Source organism: Cajanus cajan, chromosome 3 (assembly GCF_000230855.2).
Source record: "Cajanus cajan strain Asha chromosome 3, NIPB_CcT2T_4, whole genome shotgun sequence".
Lineage (NCBI taxonomy): Eukaryota > Viridiplantae > Streptophyta > Magnoliopsida > Fabales > Fabaceae > Cajanus > Cajanus cajan.
This window is the reverse complement of record NC_138519.1, coordinates 28324586-28342338: the sequence shown is the minus strand read 5'-3', so window position 1 is coordinate 28342338 and position 17753 is coordinate 28324586. Positions and strand designations below refer to the sequence as shown.

The window sequence follows — 17753 nt, the reverse complement described above, 5'->3', positions numbered from 1 at the left end:
AATTAATTGAAAATAAATTATATTTTATCACTTTTTAATAAAGTAAGTGAATGATAATAAATTAATTAAAATTTGAAAATATATTTTAATTAAAAATATTTTTTTTATCAATACAGTGACTTAAAAAAATTATAATAAATAATGAAATTAAATAAATTAAATCTTATAATGATTATTTTTTTAATGATACTAAATTAAATATTCTAATTATTTTACAATAAATTAAAATGAAAAAATAATAAAAAATTTTAACTGATATTTCAAATAAAACATATTAAAATATTATAATCAAAACAAATCCAGTATTAAATTAAAAGATTATAAAAATCATAACTAAAATTATAATAAATATTCTGATATTAAATATTTGTATAAAAAAATTGCTACAGATTTTAGATTTTATTTATTATATTTTATAATCAAAACATATCTAATATTAAATCAAAAGATTATAAAAATTATAATTCAAATCATAATAAATTTTCTAATATTAAATTTAGTATATATTAAAATTAATTAAATATTTGTATTTAATAAATTATTACAGATTTTAAATATATATTTTAAAGTTTTTATTTTATTAAATTAATTGAAAATAAATTATATTTTATCACTTTTTAATAAATAATGAAATTAAATAAATTAAATCTTATAATGGTTATTTTTTTAATGATACTAAATTAAATATTCTAATTATTTTACAATAAATTAAAATGAAAAGATAATAAAATATTTTAACTAATATTTCAAATAAAACACATTAAAATATTATAATCAAAACAAATCCACTATTAAATCAAAAGAATATAATTAAATATTTTTTTTAAATTTAATTAAATATTTTTATCAAAGAAACTGATACAGATTTTAGATTTTATTTATTATATTTTATAATTAAAAGAAATATAATATTAAATTATAAGATAATAAAAATTATAAGCTTCTGTATTATATATATATATATAATTATTTTCAGTAATATATCAATGAATCAAACTGGCGTAGCGGTTTTGTAGTTGGCCCATGGTTACCCACAGGACCCAGGATCGAAACCTGGCTGTGTAACTTTAATGAGTAATTTTAGTCTATTCATAAAATTTAATAAAAAAATTTAGCGACCGATTTTAATTCGGTCGCTAAGTTTGTTTGTATTGTTTAGCTACCGAAATTTAATCGGTCGCTAAAAATTTCAAAAGTTTAGTATTAGCGACCGAATTTAATTCGGTCGCAATTTTTTGATAATTTTTTCAAAATCGGTCGCTAATTTCGTCGCAAACTACGTTCCCATGAAACAAAATTAAACAGCGACTGATTTAGCGACCGATTTTATTGCTACCGATAAAATCTGTCGCTAATTCCGTCGCAAAATAGCGACTGATCAAATTCGGTCGCTAAATCCGTCGCTAAACTATTCGGTCGCTAATTCGGTCGCAAAATAGCGACCGATAATTTTCGGTCGCTAAATTCGGTCGCTATTTTGTATTTTTCTTGTAGTGTTGATTTTTTAGACGATGATGTGTTACTTAATTCATATGTCACTTAATGGTTTATTATGTAATTATCAACATTTTTCTCACTTCTTTAATAACATTCAGTCATAGTAAATATTGATTGTTCACAAACCATTCAGACTCTTCCTGTTTTTTTCTCCCAACACACCACTAAGTGACACATCATCATATACAAAACCAAATATATCATTGTCACGTAGATTTAATAAAATCCATGTCAATCAAACAAAAATGATGTTTCAAAAGAATTAACGAAAAGGACTAAAAAGGACTAAAAATGCAAGAATAGACAAAAAAAAATTAGTTTAAACTATAAGGACTAAAAGATCAAATAAGTGAACTTATAGGTACTAAAAATATTTTAACAAAAAAAATCAATTTGATTGCGTATGGTGAGAAAAAATGTTTATAGTCATTATGTTATTATTTATTCATTCGTTTTAATTTACCTTTGCATATTATTTGATTTTCAAATTATGAATCTACATGTACAATAGAAACAACAAAAACATTCAAATTCATAGACTTTTGAGATTGGCAAACGAAACTTTTCTTTACAAGTTGCAATATCGTTAAAGTAAATTTCACTTTCTTTGAATATGGGGTGAGAAAAAATGTATATGATCTTTGTTATTACTTTTTCCAAAGAAAAAACTAACTATTTCACCCTTAACATCATTTGTTACCTTTCATTTACTTTTTATTTTATTTTCCTTCCTATATTATTTGATTTCTAAATTTACGAATCTAAAATTTTTCAAAATCACCATGAATTTTGGGATATGTAGTTTAGTTTTCTCCCTATTGCAAAAGACCCTTTTACGTAAATTATTTTGGGCCTTTTATATCGGTTATTGAACTGATGTAATTCATTCTATGTAGAAAGTTGGTTTTTTTTTTTTTTTTCTTGATTAAAGAATCAATGTAGAAAGCACTTTCAGCATCATTTGTTGCCTTACTTGACATAGAAATTGTTGAACCAAAGACATTTATGATTATCTAGCACTCTAAGTTTTGATGATAATAAAGTCATGATATTAATTGACTAATACTTGAGCTAAGTTGTTGTAGGAAATATATGTTAAAGAGAAAGACTATGGAGATTTCATGTTTTTTAAATTTGCAAATATGATTTTATAAAAACAAGTATAATAAACATGTATTACAAGAGAGGGCTCTCTGATTTTCGCAAAACTTTTGCTAAGCTCTTTTAAATTCGTTGAGCAAATAATGAAAATAATGATTTTTCAAAAGTTTTTACATAATCTACGTAGCCCTTTTGAAATGGTTTAATCCTTTTAAAATGGCTTAACCCTTTCAACTTGGCTCAACCCTTTTTCCCTAGGACAATTTTTTTTATAAGAGTTGAATACATGGGAAATTTTGCTTAGCCCTTCTCAAATGGCTCAATGGATTGATGGCAAAGACTAACCTTAAATTTGCAATTCAAAATGTGCTAAGCATTTCTTGGCTGAGAGAATTTGTTTTAAGTTCTTCTAAGTTTACTTGCTTTTGTCTCTCATCAATTTTACTACACAACTTAAACACACATAACATAACAAGATTAAATTTAAAGAAAACATAAAAACTAACAAAATGACTAGGTCGGTAAGTGATTGTTTAATGTCTTTAGCTTGACAGATCTAAGTTCTTTAGCAATCTTCCAATGTGTTCATAGTGGTGAACCTTTCAATTTCACCACCCAAGTAATGCTTCAGCCTTTGCTTGTTCACCACCAGCTTCTTATGGTTGTACAATCCTTTAATTCCAATGCTCCATAAGGTTTTACCTCTTTGATGAGAAAATGACTTGACCACTTGGATTTTAATTTAATAGGAAATGGAATTAAGAAAGAGGATCGATTAGCCAAGCTTGAACTCCCTTTTGAGGATTTTCTTATCATGAGATTTTCTCCTTTTCCTAACTAATTTAGGCATAATATTATTCACAGTTTATATCCCATAATTTCTTAGCCTTTTTCAAATGACTTGAAATTTGAATTTTATCAAGTGTGTCTATTCTTGGGCATTCTTTTCTTTTTTTTGAACTTGGTTGTTGCTTATCCTTAAACACACTAAAGTTCACTTATTCATCTTGTGCCTTTAGTTTTAGTTTTCCCCCATCCACATCTATGACTACCTTGATTGTTTTCATGAAGGACCTTCCCAGAATCAGAGGAATCTCCATGTGTTCAGTCACATCCATTACGACAGAAACTCCTTTATAAATCTTACATATGTTGTCATTTTTTATAGTGCTTCTAAAAATGGAATATTTATTTAAAGTGATGAAGTTCCTTGAAGAATTGGTTGATGAATTCTCCTTAGAACCTCACGTCCAATGCTCAATGTTCCTTAGCAAAACTTGAAGATTGAAATGGAAGGAAAAGGATGCGTGGAGAAAGTGAAGATGGTTCCGGAATTGGAAGCTCCTTCAAGGAAGCAAGCTTGAACACCAAGCTCCACAAGGAAGGTTTCCTTGTTGGAGCCTTCTTGGAGAGAAATTCTCCTCGGATCTCAATGACTCTTTGAAGAGAGAATTTCAAAAATGCAACTCTCATATATCTCAAAAGTGGTGGATTACACAACCAATGGGTAATTTATAAGCCTAGGAAGTGTACATGAGAAGCTAGACTAACCTAGGGTTTAATTTAACCATGGTATGGTTAACTAAACCTTAGGCGCCCAACATTTGAATTTGAAATTCAAATTTTGGGTCCGTATATCTTGGCTTCCTATGTGCTCATGACTCTCCTCCATGTGATAGGTGCATTTGGATGTAATTTAGGTGCCATTTGAGTTAGCATTTAAGCATGCACCAGTAGAAAAAGGGTAACTTACGTCACTGTATTCTCGTCGAACATAGAAAAATCTGACGTTAAAAAAATGCGGTGACATTTTTGTAATTATAATCAAGTTTTTTACTTCGAACCTCATAGAGACTAATGTAAAAAATAAAATCTACGTCGGATATAGCTTGTGTCTAACGTAGATTTTCCAATTTACATCGGCCCCTACGAGGTCCGACAGATTATATCTACAAATTTCAAATTTCTTCGCGCGCGTCAATATTTAAACAAGAGAGCTTTGAGTGTATGTGCAATTCGAGTCTTCTGAGTTAAGATTTCGTTTGAGTATATTGCATCTGAGTATACGTTTGCGCGTTTAGGTGGTTCTTAAGTTTTTGACCGATTGCATTGGGCTCTCATTTGAGGTTAGTTTGGAAAATCCTTTCTTAATATATTAGCTAATATGTTGAAAATAAATGTATGTATTAATCTATTAATATATTAGTTAATATTATCCTCTTCTTCGCGTTTGGGTGGATCATCGTTTGTTAATATATTAGTTAATACTAAGTAGAAAATTCACGCGTTATGTTTTTTTTTTTTGGTTTACAACTTTTTTACGTCGGCTCTTATGAATGTCCGACGTAAATTTACGTTAGGTATCACAACCGACGTAAATTTATGTCTCCCGCATTTACGTCAGACCTTTTTTTGACGTAAAAAGCTCAAAATAACCGACGTAAATTACCCTTTTTGTACTAGTGATGCCATGTGTGCCACCCTTGGTCGGCCACATGGTACTTAAATGAAAGCCAAATGTAACCTAAATTATATCTAAATGTGTAATGGCATGCTACGTACACCCCTCCCTATCTACATGGCCCAAATACACGACCTAAATAGAAAATCTATCTAAAGGGACCAAAATACAAGACCTAGAAATGAATACAAGTCAACATGGGCCAACTCCTACACTACATGGGCCTCAAGGTACAACCCAACTAAAAAGTGTTTTGGGCCTTCCTTCCTCTATGCTAGCCCAATCTTCTTCCATTGTCCTTGCAATAGCTCTTGTGATAGGACCCTTGGTACATGGGCCTCCATCATAAAGCCTTTTGAAGATGTCTACAAACCAAGCAAATTGTCTTTCTCTATGCTTTTTAGAGGGAGCATATATGTGGATATGGCAAGTTTTTCACATGTGGGGTTTTGACTACACCTTTCTCCTTATTTCTTGCTCGATCCTCTCTCATTTTTTTTTTCAATTTTTCTTTTCCTCTCACACTTTATTTATTTACATCCATACCTTTATTTTTCTCAACTTCTCTTATTCAGCTTCTCATCAAGCATTTTTTCACTCATTTTTTCTCCTTAACACCCTCAATACTTTTGAAATCGTCACCAAGTCCTCTACCAACCTTCCTTCCGTTTCTTGTTGTAATAAAATTTTAATGCACTTTAGGATTGATTAGACTATTGGCAAAAATGGACCTCTATGCTAATCAATTAACTATTTTGCAAGTTGATCCACTTGTATCTCCAAATTTTAAATCAGTTTATTTTGTAACGGAAGCTTGCATGAACTAAGTCAAGGTATTTTCCAATTTGGTTGTTCTTTCTTGTTAAGAAGAATAATGATCTGCAATTGATCAAGGTAAATGCATCTTTGCGGACTAATGAAAGCTCTCATGCACATGCTGAATCAGATGCTGTCATGCATGAGAATTCTATTGTTGCAGCTGCTGCAATTCAACCAAGTGCATCTGCTGATCCGGCTGTAGCTCTGGTCATCCAACATGATGACAATTCGCTAGAAGGCATGCCCCTTTGGAAGAACTCTCAAATGATCCAAACCATCTTAGCTCGGATAAGGATAATAACTCTAGTGCTGCAGTTGATGCTATAGCTGGTGCAACTGTGATTGTTGGTACAGCAGCTGTGATTTGTAATGTGAAGGCAGCAGTTAGTGTACGTAAAGTTGGTGCAGCAGTTCATTTTGCGGACTGTAAGATGCCTCAGCTGAGTCAGATGTAGGAAGTAAAGTTGGTGCATCAGCTAACTCTGGTCACAAAAAGGAACGTCTATCTTCCCCAAGGAATGTCGTGGTTGCTGCAATAGCTATGGGTGGTGCTAATGTAGAATCAGAGGTTGATAGTCCACCCTCGGTCAGGCGCAAACAAACTTATGCTGAATTTCAACTTAGATCTAAAGCAAGGGCTGCCAAATTCGCTAAATTCTCTTAAATTTTATTTGGAGATTTACGGGGTGCAAGTTGATTGTATAACGGACTATGCCACTTGATTGGCTTGTTAGCATTACTTTGTATCTCTTGTTTTTGATTTTTTCTGGTGGGTTTTGGTTTGGTACCCCCACCTTGTACTTTTATCTTTCATTTTAATTTTCGCCTTTCTTGATGTGGAGCAGATGTTGGTGCATTGCGGGGTGCTAACTATTAAGTCTCAATTTTACCTCTTTTTGGATGAGACTTATTGAACAAATTCCACTCATCCTTTGAACCATTGCAATATAATTGTTCTCTTTTTGGTTCATTTTGCGTGCAGATATAACTAACCCAAATTCAGCTAACAATACCTTAATACACCTTATTTTTTGTGCAGGTATTGAGCTAGTGAATTGAGGATGGAAGACCTTAGGATTGGAAATCTAAGGAGCTAAGAAGCAGAGTAGAGTGGCTGCGCCGGGCGCAATATGAACCGCACCGGGCTTGAGAAGAGCAGAGCATTCAATTCCTGCAAGTTACACATACGCCGGGCGCGAAACTACCCGCGCCAGGCGTGATTGAGACAGAGAGGCTTGAAACTCTCTGGAAGACATTACGCCGGGCGTAAAATGGAATTGCGCCAGGCTTACAATGAGGCAGAAAGTGTTCAAAAGATTACGCGCCGGGCGCGAAGACTTACATGCCGGGCGCGAAACCCTAATCTGATCTCCCAGGCTCGTATTTGAAGCCATTTTCGAGGGAGAAACCCTCATTCACACATTGGGCGCCTCCAGGAGCTGCGGAAGGGATTCCCAGGGCTTGGGATCGTTCGTGTGCGGATCTTTCCTTTGGTTCTTCATTTCCTCTTTCATCTCTATTTTGTATTTACCCTCATTATTGAGTGGTTCCACCCATTTTTGTGGGGTTAGATGTAACCAACATACTCTATTGTAATCCTTACGTTTTTAATGATATATATATGTATTGTTTCATTCTTTGTTGTGTACGTTTCTACGCTTAATGCTTGCTTTGGATTGATCACCCTTTGCATGATTTAAGGTTCCATTGAGTATTGGGAAATACCCTTGAAACTAGTTCTGGAACATATGCCTAGTGGAGATTGTATCTAGGGATAGAGCTTGACCCATTAGTAGTCTTAAATCCTAGCCCGTAATGCGGGTGTAGATATTGGGTACTCAAGGGATTGATATTCAATGTCCGCACCTAGACTCTTTCTCTAAGGGATTAGGTTTGAGTAAACTTATGGGTTGACTAAGCAATGTATGTAACAAGAGATTAACGATAAGGATACATTAGTGTTACGTTTGGTGAAATCTAACCCCCACAATCTTACAAAACCATAATACTATTTCTAACCTTTTCCACTCTCAAACAAATATTTTTATAGCTTTCATAACAGTAGTCATGATCTTTAATTCACATTCACATGACAAACTACAAATTGGAATTATTCTTTAGTCACGAATAGCCAATAAATGCTTATTTTACCTTCTAATCCCTGTGGATACGATATTTTTACTACTTGAACGGCCGGTATACTTGTCGTGTTTGAGACCGTTGATAGAATTAAACGAATTTACAAATATTAACAAAAGTGTTTCAACGGAAATCTCAGCACTAACCTAGTTAGGACTCCCCTTCGCATAGTGATGCTATAACAAATCTACCTTTTTCAAAAAAAAAAAAAAGAAGAAGAAGAAGAATAATGACATTGTTGTAGTTGTTGAGGTGATTGACTATTGGGGCTCTCACATCTTGTTTCTAGCATAGCCTTAATTGTTGTTATTTTTTTCCATCCCTGCATATAATTGTTAGAAGAATTATTAAAATTATCCCCTCTTTGTTGATTTCTCATGTAGTTTACTTAACTATAAGAAAAACGCAAATTTTTGAAGAAAAATCATCGACGGATATGAATCTGTTGGAAAATATAAATTTTCTGACGGAAAATTTCTGACGGATTTATATTTCCGTCAAAATTTTTCGTCAAAATTTTCTGACGAAATTATAAATCTGTCAGAAATTTTCAACGAAAAATTTCTGACGGAATCTTCCGTCAGAAATTTCTGACGGATTTATATTTCTGTCAGAAATTTCTGACGAAAATATGAATCCGTCGAAAAATTTAAGACCATAGCACACTTCCTGATGTCCCTTGTTTGAACTCTTCGGAAATTTGATGATCGCTTTTTTTAAAATTTATTAATATATTTTAATATTATAAAATGAATAAATTTTATTTTTATTTTTTTAAAAATATTTTTCTTTAATTTTATCATTTTAAAATGACTTAAATATGTCTTTAATTCTTATAAAATTAATAAGTTTTGATTTTATTTTCTGTAAAAATAAAAATTGTTTTTCATTTTCTAAAATTAGAAATTTTATTTTTAATTCTTATTTTTTATGTAATCATTTTTAACTAATTTTTATTTTTTTTAAAAAAGATAAATAATTATCTTAGGTGTCACCTACAACAATTACGTATTATTATCATATTGATATTTAACATCTCTAATTTTTTTTTGTTTTTTAAAATAAGTATTATTTATCTACCTTAAAATAACCAAACTAGTGAATTTATATTTTAGAGGGATGAAAATCAAAGAAAAATATTTTACTCATTTTACAAGTACGAAACAATCTTTATAAATCCTACAAGGATGAAAAATAAAGAAAAAATTTACAAAGACCAAAATCAAAATCACCCATCTTATAGGGACTAAAATATATTTAAACATTCTAAAATTAATATTTTCGATCTTAACAATTGTTTTAAATAAACAATATTTATTTTTAAATATTTATAAAATACTTAGAGATGTTAGTATATTGTCTTTAAAATTATAGTAAGAAGGTTCAAGTGTGAATATTTTCATATTTGTGTGTTTCATGAGTTTTCTATTAAATAATTAGTGCTTATATTAGTTTATTTAACATAAATATTTTACTAAGTATTACACCGCTCAATAACTTTATATAAAATGTGAATTTTGTAAATCTAACCGTTAAATTGAAAATTCTTTACTCTGAAATCATATATACAAAATGTTATATTAATTGAAGATGATTTCGTATAAAACAAAACTAAATCTGTCAGAAAATTTATATTTTCGATGAAAAATTTTTTTGTAGGAAAAACTATATTATTGATGGAATATTTCCGACAAATTTATATTTGTCGAAAATGTAAGAACTGGTTTTAAATTTGATATGAAAATATTATGATATAATTAGATAAGATTTTAAGTTAATATTTTATTAATGGTTGATAATTAGAAAATAAAACAAGGATAAATACATTTTTTAAATTTTATATGTTTGATTTAAGATAACTTACAAAATAACTCTTGGTAAAGTTATTCCGCTCAATAACTCATGGTGTGTGTTGAATTTGATCGATCCAATTAATTGTTAAATTAAAAGTTATTAAATTTTACTAATAATTAATATAAAAAAATTTAATTAGCTCTGGAATAAATTATTTGCTAATTAATAAATTATTTTAAATTATTTAACTAAAATCTTATTGACAATTTACTATATGATCTTAATATTTTTGTATAACTAATATGTGGTTTTAAATTTAATATGAGAATATTATGATATAATTAAATAAGATTTTAAGTTAGTATTTTATTAATGATTGATAATTAGAAAATAAATCAAGGATAAATACATTTTTTGAATTTTATATGTTTGATTTAAGGTAAATAAATATATTAAATTAATTAATAATTTATTTAAAATGTTAAAATTTAATTTATAAGTATGTAATAAATAAATATTTATAATTTTATAAATTATATTATCATTATAAATTATAAAATTAAATAATTTAAATTATAATTTTAAATAGAAATAAGTAGATGTTAATTATAAAAGTAAGTACATATAAATAAAGAATAATTGAATATATTATTATTATTATTATTCGTAATATAAAAATTATTATATATTATTATGACAGTACAAGTATGAGATTTTATATTTGAGAATGACTTAAATGAATTAATTTGTACAAGTTATACTAACGACATACATATACATTTCGGTAGCTTACTCATTAGAACTTCGCAGTTGGAGTAGTATAGGGATGGGTGACCTTCTGGGAAGTTTCCCAGAAATTCGTGAAATAGAACCCTTAAGAGGCCAAATATGAGGACTGTTACATTAATAAATTTATTAAAATAAAAAAAAATAATTTCTGACAGAAAATTTTGTTGGAAATTTCTGACGGAATTTTTCGACGGAATTTTTCGTCGAAATTTTTCGACAAAATTTTCCATCAGAAATTTCCGATAGATTAAATTATTTTTGAAGGATTTTTTTTCCGACGCCACTTTTTCCGATGGATTTAAATCCTTTGGAAAAAAGAAAATCAGTCAAAAATTTACCTTTCCGTCATAAATTTCTGTCGAAAATTAACATTTTTCTTGTAGTGCTTTTTCCCCTTGACAAGAGGTATTGAACAAAAACCATTAGGATTGCTTCCACCATATAAATCGTATTTTAGAACTTGTTGCATGAGTTGAGCTAATAACATGAAGTTGTTGAGGAAGTTTTGCCATCTATATTGTTAGAGCATGAATCTATTAGAAGATAGCAACTTATATTGTGCTAGGATTGCATCATTTGTGTAAAGATCAAGAACACTTCTCCTTGGATGGTTGTGTCTACTTTATTTTTCCTGTTGATAAAAGGGCAAGAGATTCAATAATGTTAGTAGCCTTATCAAGGTCAGTAGTCATCATGATACTTGTTGCAGTTGTATCTAGGAGCATCTTGACATTTGACTTTACTCCATTGTAGAAGAAATCAGTTGAGCAATATCCTCAAAGCCATGATTTAGACATTTTCTTATAAGAGATTTGAATCGTTCCCACGCCTCACAAAAGGGTCCACCCATCCCTTGGCGGATAGTAGTAATATCCAATTTAGCAATGATATACTTTGAGGATGGATAAAATCTATTCACAAATTTGTTCTCCACATCGTTCCAAGTGGTAAGACTCTGATTAGGATGGGATTGCAACCAATTTTTTTACCTTACTTGTCAAATAAAAAAGGAAATGAATGGAGATAATTAAATTGCTTCCTCATCACCTTCAGGATTTCCCATGCCACCACATAAATCATAAAAATTTGAAAGATGTGCATATGGATCCTCATGGTTCAATCCTACAAACTAATGTGCATTGACTAAACTGAGGAAGGAAGGTTTCATTTCCATTTTCTTGAGGTTATTGGAGCTATTATGCTGGAAATGTTAGGGAGCTTATTGTTGTGCATAATCCCTTAAAGTTCTTCTTTGGTTTCCTTGGTTGGCTAGATTCCCTAAATTTCCTCCTTGATCAACCATGTTTGGTTTAGACTTTGATTGGATTGAGGAAGAAGCTGAGTTAATTGAACCTTCCTATTGTTTCCTTTATTTCTCTAGTTTTTTTTTCTTCCTCTTGTATTATTATTTTTTCTCCTAGCCATTTTCTCTATTTTAGGATCAAAGAGTAATTGCTTAGTTGGAGTTTAACCTCATATACAAGATAGAATACAAAGAAATTAGCACATAAAGCAATAGAAATACTAAATCTAATTACTAGGAAATATAAAACTTAAATACAAAGAGGCTTTAATAAATGATAAATTGAAATTACTCAAATATCTTGATACAAGTCCCTGAAAATGATGCCAAGAGACTTATTAGGATTTTCTAGCAAGCAAATCAATTTACTGTAATATAAGATTGAAGTATGGGTTATCGATCCATAATGCCTAGAAAAATATTTTGTAATTTCTAATATCCTAATTAAAACTGGTAATAGAAAGATTTATAGTCGAATATGAATATATTCTTTTGCATTTCAACTTTAAAATAGTAAGCTACAAGTAGTTAAAGGAAAACGTAAATTTGAAAAGATAATAGTAGGAGAAAATGTTGGGATTGAATTTCATCTATTTCACTCATCTATTTTCCTAAGATTATCTACATGTGATTCATATCACTTAATGTTATTGAATTCTTTAAGGTCATTTTAAATCAATTTCTTGTATTTAGAAATTTTAAGGATCCTAATTCAATAACCAATTCCTCAGTTTACCAAATCAAAATCCTTGAATTAAGTTCAAGAATTTGTTCAACTAATGACTCTAAATCTATTTCTAAGCTTTAGATTCATTAGATGATTTGATTCAAATCAGATTTAGAAAATATATTCCAATCTAAATCTAAATCACAAATCAAAAGATGAGTGATCAACTCACCTCAAGCATTAAGAACAAAATCAAACCACTAAAACTAAATAATAGAATATCATATAAATAAATCAAGAGGATTACATAAGAGTTTGATAGATTACACTCAATAAGGTAAAAATTATATACTCATGGTTGTTAGAGAAATCTCCATTTAACATAAAAGCATAGAAAAGAAAAGATTGAACCCAAGATCCCTGTCCCCAAATGGTCTTGAAGCTTTCCTCTTCTTTAGTGCTCTATTTTTTCTCTGTTTTTGTTTTGTTTAATCTTTATTTTCTCTCTCTTCATCTGTTATATATGTCCAAGAAATAAAATAGATTAGGCTTGTAAATGACCAATTCGCTCAACCCCTTCCAAACGGTTGAGCATATTCTTATAATATTTAGGCGTTAAAAATAAAATTTTCTTTTAAAACTAGTTAAATAAGTGTCAAAAGAGTTCAATCATTTAAGTAAAATTAACACTTAATATTATCTTCATGTTTATTGCATTATAATAAAAATTAATATTAAATATATGACAAACATGATAAAGAAACTAATAAAATATGTAATTAGAGGTTTAAATTACTTACTTTGGGATAAATCCAAGTAAGGCTCATTCCTCTTTCAAGTGGCCACAACACTAGTTAAAAGAAATTTATTAAAAGATGAGAATGTATATTACATTGCAAAAATCAAGTGCATGTAAGAAATTAAAATTTACCCTATATAATAGTACTTCATTTTAATCGGTCTCTTTGCTATGCAAGAAACAAAACAACACAATAGCATCTTCCCTAAGAATAATGACTATATATGAGTTGTCAATGGGAACTGCAATGGAGAAAAATAATTTGTTAGAAATGGATATTAATTATTTGAACTTGTTAATTTTGTACTTATGCATTGATATAAAGAGTTAGGTAAATATATTCTTTTAGTCATGCATCCATCTCTTAATGTAACTTTAGGCATCTTCGTATTTTTCCTTGATTTTTGTATAGATCAAGGCACAAGAAATCCACATATACAAACATTCCTCTTATCTCGACATAATTGACTTAAAAACCTAAAATGAATCAAATAAATGAATTACTTACATTATTTATAATTGTAGAACCAAATGTTTAACATGAGATTCCCGTGTACTATCTTCACAACTTCATGCAAATTTGATATTGTCGTGGCTTGGAAGAGGTGAAGGTCACATAATATAGTTTATATAATAACCGGTTTTCGATCATGGGCTCGAACCAACCATCTTCCGATCGGGTAACTACCATCTACTTTGAAAATTTTCCAGAAGGATACAAAGAAGTGAATCTGTGGAGAGTGTTCCAAAGATGGGGAAGAGTTTGGGAGGTTTTTATTGCAAACAAGAGGAATAAAAAGGAAATCGATATGACTTTGTGAGGATTATCAACATCCAAAATGTGTGGCATTTGGAGGAGCAGTTGGATAAGATATGGTTTGGTAATGTTAAGATGAACGTTAACATTCCATGGTATAAGTGTGGGGTGTGGAACAATTATGGAAGTAGACAAAAGATTGATGGTGGTAGATGGAAGGAAGAAGGGCCTAGAACAACGTCAGTAAACCCAACTGTAGTAGGTGGGCCTTATGCCCAAGTCCCCCAACAACGCCTAAAAGGACCTCAATTGGTGTGGAGAGAAAAAAAAGGAGGCACCAAAATAGGAACAAGGATGAGAAGGTGTGTGGAATGGGTCAACATTCACGATAAAGGAAGAAAACAATAGCTGGCTTCAAAAACGTTAGGTGGGAAGGCTTGAGGATGAGACATTATTTGACAGATTATAGGAAGCCAAAGTATTCTATGAGAAAGAGGATATCAAATTAAGATATATGAGACACGACAAGGTGTTGATATCGGGGGTAGAAGAAGATGATCTCAAAGAATCATACTTAGAGGCTATCTGTGGTATATTGTAATTGTTCCATTCCATACATAAATGGGATCCTAGCTTGGTGGCTGGAAATAGAATGATCTAGGTAAGGTGTAGTGGCATCCCTATACATCTTTGGAGTCAGGATTGTTTTGCAAAAGTAACAAGTGTTGTTGGGACTCTCATCTTGGTGGACAATGACACCTCAAGTTTTAGTAGACTTGACTATGATAGATTATTGATTAAAACTTATGCAATACTACCAATTCAACATCATAGTGAGGTTAAAATTAATGGGGTAATAATACATATAAGGGTCATTGAGGAGGTGACAATGAACAACGATCATTATAAGTGCGACTTTTGGAGAAACGACGTTGAAACTGTGTCTTCGACTACAAGTAAAATGGTAGTTAATTTATGTTTGTTGTCCTCTGAATGTTCAGAGAATAACACATGGGTGGAAATGGAAGGTGCAGCCATGGTAGAGGACAGTAACAATTGGAGGGAAAATGAAATTTCAAATTTTTATCCAATGATTTGGGACCAACAGTTCCCTACTCATGTGAGGGTAGTTGGACCAATCCACATTCATCTTGGTAGTAGTAAGGGTACAAAAAGTGGCTTATTGGAGAAAGTATGGGGGAGGAGGACATAAGGATAGGACTTGAAGGAGTGGTGTAGGAGGAGTTGCATGAAACAAGTAACTTAAAAAGAAGGATTACGATGACTAGATACATAGTTAATAATGTCGATGTGGCTACAAATCCTCACAAGGCCCATGTAACCGCTTCATGTGCAACGAAGCGTAGTAAGTTGATTACCCCCGTTCTGTTTAGTACTTTACAACAAACACTTGGACCTAATTCGGTTGGCCCAATTTGTGTCACAAGGGAGGGCCTAACCTAATGTTGAATGAGATTGGTAATAAACACAATCCGCAAACCATCAGTATACAACCTAAAGCTACCAATCATCCCAAGATGGAACAATTATAGATGTGATGGTTATAGGAGGTGGACGATAAAGGAAATCATTCTATTCTGAGAATGGAAAATGGCAAATTTGTTTCAAGGGTGGGATGCTATCTTGCTATGGTTAGAGGTAGTGCTTCACGAATGGATAACCAAGAGAATTCAGAAGTAAGATCACAAATCGATAGGTGTAACGAGGGAGAGCACATATTGACACAAGCATGACAAAAACAAGAAGAGAGGCAACGTCGATAGAGGGAGGCATCCCTATAGTGTCTATGACAGTTGCTCACTATATAGCATCAATTGCTACCGTAAGGAGAAAGCAAGTAAGGCTCGCTTTTCACTCATTCAACAATTCTCTCTCTGATTGCAAAAGGTTAGAAATTGTAATAGAATTTTCTAGTTGAACAAAGATGTATCAGATGCAAAAAAGAAAAATGGGAAATTGGCAAGACTATGGGTTTGACTTATAAAGGGGATGAGAATTGTGTAATTAAGAAATTGGAAGAACTATAAGAAAGGGATAAACAAGACAGACTGAGAATGAGTAATCAAAACCGAGAGGGGAATTATATGGGTGATCAATGAAAGCTATTTCCTTCAATGTGAGAAGCCTAGGGGGGAAGGTCAAGTGGCGTATTACACGAAAAATGATCATCGAAGAACATTGTGTCTGTAGGAAACAAAAAAGGCAGACATATCTGAGAATCTATGTCAATGATTGTAGGGTGAAGTGGGAGGGGGCATATGGGTGGAAATTGACCCCTGTAGTTAAGACAGTTGGGGGATTACTATGTATATGAGTTAGACAAAAGTAAAAGTCATTGATCACTTTCAAGGTTCAGGTTTTTTGGGGTTGGTGGGGATATGGAAAGAAAAAGGGATTGAAGTAGTAATTGTCAACATATATGCACCATGTGAATCCTCTCAAGAGACAACTGTGGGGAGAGCTAAAAGAAAGAAGAGATAGAATTAATATAAAATGGTGGTGTTTGATGGGGGATTTTAACAATGTAAGGAAGGCTACAGAGAGAATGGGAGTCAATGGTGATAATGTTGGTGCAGTAGATGTGAGAGATTTCAACAAATTCATTTCAGATCTAGACAATGTAGATGTTCCACTGATTGGTAGGTTGTTTACATGGTACAAACCAAATGGCAGAGCCAAAAGTAGGACTGACAGGATTTTGGTTTCTAGAGAATGGTTTGATCAATGGACAAGGAGTACACAACTTGTTCTGAATAGGAATATTTCAGACGACTGCCCAATTTTGCTAAAAAATTTAGAAATGGATTGGGGGCCCAAACCATTTCAATTCCTAGATTACTGGTTGCAGTATAAGGATTTTCGACCCTTGGTGGAAAAAACATGGGAAGAGACAAATGTACATGGGTGGGGGGCATTGTGGTTAAAGAGAAATTGAAACAGCTTAAAAATACATTGAGAGAATGGTACACAAGGATGTCAACTGATCCAGAGACTCAACACAATGCTATTGCAGGGAAAATAAATGATTTGGATAAAAAAGAAGAATTAGTAGGTTTAACAGTGGAGGAAATTCTATTGAAGAGGGAGTTGCAACAGAAATTATGGGAAGTGGCCACACGTAATGAGTCAATAGTAGCGCAAAAAGCCAGAGTCTCTTGGTTACAATTAGGGGATAAGAATTCAAAATTTTTCCATGGGATGGTAAATTGGAGACGGATAAAAAATTCAATAAAAGGCCTGTTTGTTGATGGCAAGTGGGTGGAAGATCCAAAACAGGTTAAGTTCCAAGCGAAAGAATTCTTCCATAACAGATTTATGGAACAACCTTGGCAGAGGTCATTTCTAGATGGCATTCAATTCAAACAGATCTCAGTCAGGGAAAATAGTCAGTTAATGACTTCTATTGGTGTAGAGGAAATCAAAATGGCAGTTTGAGATTGTGGTAGCTCAAAGAGCCCAGGTCCAGATGGATTTAACTTCAAGTTTATTAAATAATTTTGGGAAACTTTGGAGGAGGATATCGTAAGAATGGTGAAAGAATTTCATGCAGATGGTAAACTACCAAAAGGTACAAACTCAACGTTCATAACCTTAATCCTTAAGGTT

General features: G+C 31.6%; 1 long non-coding RNA gene across 1 annotated transcript; it reads right to left on the bottom strand.

The window, feature by feature from the left end:
* Positions 1 to 12841: 12841 nt before the first annotated feature.
* On the bottom strand, positions 12842 to 14422 carry LOC114916518 (uncharacterized). The gene is made up of 4 exons (XR_003804998.2): positions 13878 to 14422; positions 13502 to 13611; positions 13371 to 13420; positions 12842 to 13084 (listed from the first exon to the last, which is right to left on the bottom strand). It is a non-coding gene; the product is annotated as an uncharacterized LOC114916518 (long non-coding RNA).
* Positions 14423 to 17753: the final 3331 nt, after the last annotated feature.